Source organism: Ambystoma mexicanum, chromosome 10, assembly GCF_040938575.1.
Source record: "Ambystoma mexicanum isolate Mex_15411 chromosome 10, UKY_AmexF1_1, whole genome shotgun sequence".
Lineage (NCBI taxonomy): Eukaryota > Metazoa > Chordata > Amphibia > Caudata > Ambystomatidae > Ambystoma > Ambystoma mexicanum.
In genome coordinates, this window is record NC_090932.1 from 543,349,504 (window position 1) to 543,357,522 (window position 8,019).

Genomic DNA, 8,019 nt, shown 5'->3' on the forward strand with positions numbered 1-8,019 from the left:
CCCATGTGTTAACCATCTCTGACCTTGTTGTCCCTGTCTCAATGGTTGCCCACCTTCATGCACCCTGTCCTCCCATGTGTTACCCATCTCTGTCCTTGTTGCCCCTGTCTCCATGGTTGCCCACCTTCATGCACCCTCTCCTCCCATGTGTTACCCATCTCTGTCCTTGTTGCCCATGTCTCCATGGTGGCCCACCTTCATACACCCTCTCCTCCCATGTGTTAATCATCTCTGTCCTTGTTGCCCTCTCTCCATGATTGCCCACCTTCATGCACCCTCTCTTCCCATGTCTTAACCATCTCTGACCTTGTTGTCCCTGTCTCCATGGTTGCCCACCTTCATGCACCCTCTCCTCCCATGTGTTACTCATCTCTGTCCTTGTTGCCCTCTCTCCGTGGTTGCCCACCTTCATGCACCCTCTCTTACCATGTGTTAACCATCTCTGACCTTGTTGTCCCTGTCTCCATGGTTGCCCACCTTCATGCACCCTCTCCCCCATGTGTTACCCACCCTCTGTTGCCTTGTGTTACCCATCACTGTTCTCCCACCCTGCACCCTCTCCTCCCATGTGTTACCCATCTCTGTCCTTGTTGCCCCTGTCTCCATGGTTGCTCACCTTCATACACCCTCTCCTCCCATGTGTTACTCATCTCTGAGCTTGTTGCCCTCTCTCCATGGTTGCCCACCTTCATGCACCCTCTCGTCCCATGTGTTAACCATATCTGACCTTGTCCCTGTCTCCATGGTTGCCCACCTTCATGCACCCTCTCCCCCCATGTGTTACCCAACCTCTGTTGCCTTGTGTTACCCATCACTGTTCTCCCACCCTGCACCCTCTCCTCCCATGTTTTACCCACCTCTGTCCTTGTTGCCCCTGTCTCCATGGTTGCCCACCTTCATACACCCTCTCCTCCCATGTGTTACTCATCTCTGTCCTTGTTGCCCTCTCTCGATGGTTGCCCACCTTCATGCACCCTCTCTTCCCATGTGTTAACCATCTCTGACCTTGTTGTCCCTGTCTCCATGGTTGCCCACCTTCATGCACCCTCTCCTCCCATATGTTACCACCCTCTGTTGCCTTGTGTTACCCATCACTGTTCTCCCACCCTGCACCCTCTCCTCCCATGTGTTACCCATCTCTGTCCTTGTTGCCCCTGTCTCCATGGTTGCCCACCTTCATGCACCCTCTCCTCCCATGTGTTACCCATCTCTGTCCTTGTTGCCCTCTCTCCATGGTTGCCCACCTTCATGCACCCTCTCTTCCCATGTGTTAACCATCTCTGACCTTGTTGTCCCTGTCTCAATGGTTGCCCACCTTCATGCACCCTGTCCTCCCATGTGTTACCCATCTCTGTCCTTGTTGCCCCTGTCTCCATGGTTGCCCACCTTCATGCACCCTCTCCCCCATGTGTTACCCACCCTCTGTTGCCTTGTGTTACCCATCACTGTTCTCCCACCCTGCACCCTCTCCTCCCATGTGTTACCCATCTCTGTCCTTGTTGCCCCTGTCTCCATGGTTGCTCACCTTCATACACCCTCTCCTCCCATGTGTTACTCATCTCTGTCCTTGTTGCCCTCTCTCCATGGTTGCCCACCTTCATGCACCCTCTCTTCCCATGTGTTAACCATCTCTGACCTTGTTGTCCCTGTCTCCATGGTTGCCCACCTTCATGCACCCTCTCCCCCCATGTGTTACCCACCCTCTGTTGCCTTGTGTTACCCATCACTGTTCTCCCACCCTGCACCCTCTCCTCCCATATGTTACCCATCTCTGTCCTTGTTGCCCCTGTCTCCATGGTTGCTCACCTTCATACACCCTCTCCTCCCATGTGTTACTCATCTCTGTCCTTGTTGCCCTCTCTCCATGGTTGCCCACCTTCATGCACCCTCTCGTCCCATGTGTTAACCATATCTGACCTTGTCCCTGTCTCCATGGTTGCCCACCTTCATGCACCCTCTCCCCCCATGTGTTACCCAACCTCTGTTGCCTTGTGTTACCCATCACTGTTCTCCCACCCTGCACCCTCTCCTCCCATGTGTTACCCACCTCTGTCCTTGTTGCCCCTGTCTCCATGGTTGCCCACCTTCCTACACCCTCTCCTCCCATGTGTTACTCATCTCTGTCCTTGTTGCCCTCTCTCGATGGGTGCCCACCTTCATGCACCCTCTCTTCCCATGTGTTAACCATCTCTGACCTTGTTGTCCCTGTCTCCATGGTTGCCCACCTTCATGCACCCTCTCCTCCCATATGTTACCACCCTCTGTTTCCTTGTGTTACCCATCACTGTTCTCCCACCCTGCACCCCCTCCTCCCATGTGTTACCCATCTCTGTCCTTGTTGCCCCTGTCTCCATGGTTGCCCACCTTCATACACCCTCTCCTCCCATGTGTTACCCATCTCTGTCCTTGTTGCTCTCTCTCCATGGTTGCCCACCTTCATGCACCCTCTCTTCCCATGTGTTAACCATCTCTGACCTTGTTGTCCCTGTCTCCATGGTTGCCCACCTTCATGCACCCTCTCCCCCCATGTGTTACCCAACCTCTGTTTCCTTGTGTTACCCATCACTGTTCTCCCACCCTGCACCCTCTCCTCCCATGTGTTACCCATCTCTGTCCTTGTTGCCCCTGTCTCCATGTTTGCCCACCTTCATACACCCTCTCCTCCCATGTGTTACTCATCTCTGTCCTTGTTGCCCTCTCTCCATGGTTGCCCACCTTCATGCACCCTCTCTTCCCATGTGTTAACCATCTCTGACCTTGTCCCTGTCTCCATGGTTGCCCACCTTCATGCACCCTCTCCCCCCATGTGTTACCCAACCTCTGTTGCCTTGTGTTACCCATCACTGTTCTCCCACCCTGCACCCTCTCCTCCCATGTGTTACCCACCTCTGTCCTTGTTGCCCCTGTCTCCATGGTTGCCCATCTTCATACACCCTCTCCTCCCATGTGTTACTCATCTCTGTCCTTGTTGCCCTCTCTCGATGGTTGCCCACCTTCATGCACCCTCTCTTCCCATGTGTTAACCATCTCTGACCTTGTTGTCCCTGTCTCCATGGTTGCCCACCTTTATGCACCCTCTCCTCCCATATGTTACCACCCTCTGTTGCCTTGTGTTACCCATCACTGTTCTCCCACCCTGCACCCTCTCCTCCCATGTGTTACCCATCTCTGTCCTTGTTGCCCCTATCTCCATGGTTGCCCACCTTCATACACCCTCTCCTCCCATGTGTTACCCATCGCTGTCCTTGTTGCCCTCTCTCCATGGTTGCCCACCTTCATGCACCCTCTCTTCCCAAGTGTTAACCATCTCTGACCTTGTTGTCCCTGTCTCCATGGTTGCCCACCTTCATGCACCCTCTCTTCCCATGTTACCCATCTCTGAACTTGTTCCCCTGTCTCCACGGTTGCCCACCTTCATGCACCCTCTTCTCCCATGTGTTACCCACCCTCTGTTGCCTTGTGTTACCCATCACTGTTCTCCCACCCTGCACCCTATCCTCCCATGTGTTACCCATCTCTGTCCTTGTTGCCCCTGTCTCCATGGTTGGCCACCTTCATACACCCTCTCCTCCCATGTGTTACTCATCTCTGTCCTTGTTGCCCTCTCTCCATGATTGCCCACCTTCATGCACCCTCTCTTCCCATGTGTTAACCATCTCTGACCTTGTTGTTCCTGTCTCCATGGTTGCCCACCTTCATGCACCCTCTCCTCCCATGTGTTACCCACCCTCTGTTGCCTTGTATTACCCATCACTGTTCTCCCACCCTGCACCCTCTCTTCCCATGTGTTACCCATCTCTGTCCTTGTTGCCCCTGTCTCCATGGTTGCCCACCTTCATACACCCTCTCCTCCCATGTGTTACTCATCTCTGTCCTTGTTGCTCTCTCTCCATGGTTGCCCACCTTCATGCACCCTCTCTTCCCATGTGTTATCCATCTCTGACATTGTTGTCCCTGTCTCCATGGTTGCCCACCTTCATGCACCCTCTCCCCCCATGTGTTACCCAACCTCTGTTGCCTTGTGTTACCCATCACTGTTCTCACACCCTGCACCCTCTCCTCCCATGTGTTACCCATCTCTGTCCTTGTTGCCCCTGTCTCCATGGTTGCCCACCTTCATACACCCTCTCCTCCCATGTGTTACTCATCTCTGTCCTTGTTGCCCTCTCTCCATGATTGCCCACCTTCATGCACCCTCTCTTCCCATGTCTTAACCATCTCTGACCTTGTTGTCCCTGTCTCCATGGTTGCCCACCTTCATGCACCCTCTCCTCCCATGTGTTACTCATCTCTGTCCTTGTTGCCCTCTCTCCGTGGTTGCCCACCTTCATGCACCCTCTCTTCCCATGTGTTAACCATCTCTGACCTTGTTGTCCCTGTCTCCATGGTTGCCCACCTTCATGCACCCTCTCCCCCATGTGTTACCCACCCTTTGTTGCCTTGTGTTACCCATCACTGTTCTCCCACCCTGCACCCTCTCCTCCCATGTGTTACCCATCTCTGTCCTTGTTGTCCCTGTCTCCATGGTTGCTCACCTTCATACACCATCTCCTCCCATGTGTTACTCATCTCTGTCCTTGTTGCCCTCTCTCCATGGTTGCCCACCTTCATGCACCCTCTCTTCCCATGTGTTAACCATCTCTGACCTTGTTGTCCCTGTCTCCATGGTTGCCCACCTTCATGCACCCTCTCCCCCCATGTGTTACCCACCCTCTGTTGCCTTGTGTTACCCATCACTGTTCTCCCACCCTGCACCCTCTCCTCCCATGTGTTACCCATCTCTGTCCTTGTTGCCCCTGTCTCCATGGTTGCTCACCTTCATACACCCTCTCCTCCCATGTGTTACTCATCTCTGTCCTTGTTGCCCTCTCTCCATGGTTGCCCACCTTCATGCACCCTCTCGTCCCATGTGTTAACCATATCTGACCTTGTCCCTGTCTCCATGGTTGCCCACCTTCATGCACCCTCTCCCCCCATGTGTTACCCAACCTCTGTTGCCTTGTGTTACCCATCACTGTTCTCCCACCCTGCACCCTCTCCTCCCATGTGTTACCCACCTCTGTCCTTGTTGCCCCTGTCTCCATGGTTGCCCACCTTCCTACACCCTCTCCTCCCATGTGTTACTCATCTCTGTCCTTGTTGCCCTCTCTCGATGGGTGCCCACCTTCATGCACCCTCTCTTCCCATGTGTTAACCATCTCTGACCTTGTTGTCCCTGTCTCCATGGTTGCCCACCTTCATGCACCCTCTCCTCCCATATGTTACCACCCTCTGTTTCCTTGTGTTACCCATCACTGTTCTCCCACCCTGCACCCCCTCCTCCCATGTGTTACCCATCTCTGTCCTTGTTGCCCCTGTCTCCATGGTTGCCCACCTTCATACACCCTCTCCTCCCATGTGTTACCCATCTCTGTCCTTGTTGCTCTCTCTCCATGGTTGCCCACCTTCATGCACCCTCTCTTCCCATGTGTTAACCATCTCTGACCTTGTTGTCCCTGTCTCCATGGTTGCCCACCTTCATGCACCCTCTCCCCCCATGTGTTACCCAACCTCTGTTTCCTTGTGTTACCCATCACTGTTCTCCCACCCTGCACCCTCTCCTCCCATGTGTTACCCATCTCTGTCCTTGTTGCCTCTGTCTCCATGTTTGCCCACCTTCATACACCCTCTCCTCCCATGTGTTACTCATCTCTGTCCTTGTTGCCCTCTCTCCATGGTTGCCCACCTTCATGCACCCTCTCTTCCCATGTGTTAACCATCTCTGACCTTGTCCCTGTCTCCATGGTTGCCCACCTTCATGCACCCTCTCCCCCCATGTGTTACCCAACCTCTGTTGCCTTGTGTTACCCATCACTGTTCTCCCACCCTGCACCCTCTCCTCCCATGTGTTACCCACCTCTGTCCTTGTTGCCCCTGTCTCCATGGTTGCCCACCTTCCTACACCCTCTCCTCCCATGTGTTACTCATCTCTGTCCTTGTTGCCCTCTCTCGATGGGTGCCCACCTTCATGCACCCTCTCTTCCCATGTGTTAACCATCTCTGACCTTGTTGTCCCTGTCTCCATGGTTGCCCACCTTCATGCACCCTCTCCTCCCATATGTTACCACCCTCTGTTTCCTTGTGTTACCCATCACTGTTCTCCCACCCTGCACCCCCTCCTCCCATGTGTTACCCATCTCTGTCCTTGTTGCCCCTGTCTCCATGGTTGCCCACCTTCATACACCCTCTCCTCCCATGTGTTACCCATCTCTGTCCTTGTTGCTCTCTCTCCATGGTTGCCCACCTTCATGCACCCTCTCTTCCCATGTGTTAACCATCTCTGACCTTGTTGTCCCTGTCTCCATGGTTGCCCACCTTCATGCACCCTCTCCCCCCATGTGTTACCCAACCTCTGTTTCCTTGTGTTACCCATCACTGTTCTCCCACCCTGCACCCTCTCCTCCCATGTGTTACCCATCTCTGTCCTTGTTGCCCCTGTCTCCATGTTTGCCCACCTTCATACACCCTCTCCTCCCATGTGTTACTCATCTCTGTCCTTGTTGCCCTCTCTCCATGGTTGCCCACCTTCATGCACCCTCTCTTCCCATGTGTTAACCATCTCTGACCTTGTCCCTGTCTCCATGGTTGCCCACCTTCATGCACCCTCTCCCCCCATGTGTTACCCAACCTCTGTTGCCTTGTGTTACCCATCACTGTTCTCCCACCCTGCACCCTCTCCTCCCATGTGTTACCCACCTCTGTCCTGGTTGCCCCTGTCTCCATGGTTGCCCATCTTCATACACCCTCTCCTCCCATGTGTTACTCATCTCTGTCCTTGTTGCCCTCTCTCCATGGTTGCCCACCTTCATGCACCCTCTCTTCCCAAGTGTTAACCATCTCTGACCTTGTTGTCCCTGTCTCCATGGTTGCCCACCTTCATGCACCCTCTCTTCCCATGTTACCCATCTCTGAACTTGTTCCCCTGTCTCCACGGTTGCCGACCTTCATGCACCCTCTTCCCCCATGTGTTACCCACCCTCTGTTGTCTTGTGTTACCCATCACTGTTCTCCCACCCTGCACCCTCTCCTCCCATGTGTTACCCATCTCTGTCCTTGTTGCCCCTATCTCCATGGTTGCCCACCTTCATACACCCTCTCCTCCCATGTGTTACCCATCTCTGTCCTTGTTGCCCTCTCTCCATGGTTGCCCACCTTCATGCACCCTCTCTTCCCAAGTGTTAACCATCTCTGACCTTGTTGTCCCTGTCTCCATGGTTGCCCACCTTCATGCACCCTCTCTTCCCATGTTACCCATCTCTGAACTTGTTCCCCCTGTCTCCACGGTTGCCCACCTTCATGCACCCTCTTCTCCCATGTGTTACCCACCCTCTGTTGCCTTGTGTTACCCATCACTGTTCTCCCACCCTGCACCCTCTCCTCCCATGTGTTACCCATCTCTGTCCTTGTTGCCCCTGTCTCCATGGTTGGCCACCTTCATACACCCTCTCCCCCCATGTGTTACTCATCTCTGTCCTTGTTGCCCTCTCTCGATGGTTGCCCACCTTCATGCACCCTCTCTTCCCATGTGTTAACCATCTCTGACCTTGTTGTCCCTGTCTCCATGGTTGCCCACCTTCATGCACCCTCTCCTCCCATATGTTACCACCCTCTGTTGCCATGTGTTACCCATCACTGTTCTCCCACCCTGCACCCTCTCCTCCCATGTGTTACCCATCTCTGTCCTTGTTGCCCCTGTCTCCATGGTTGCCCACCTTCATACACCCTCTCCTCCCATGTGTTACCCATCTCTGTCCTTGTTGCCCTCTCTCCATGGTTGCCCACCTTCATGCACCCTCTCTTCCCATGTGTTAACCATCTCTGACCTTGTTGTCCCTGTCTCAATGGTTGCCCACCTTCATGCACCCTGTCCTCCCATGTGTTACCCATCTCTGTCCTTGTTGCCCCTGTCTCCATGGTTGCCCACCTTCATGCACCCTCTCTTCCCATGTTACCCATCTCTGAACTTGTTGCCCCTGTCTC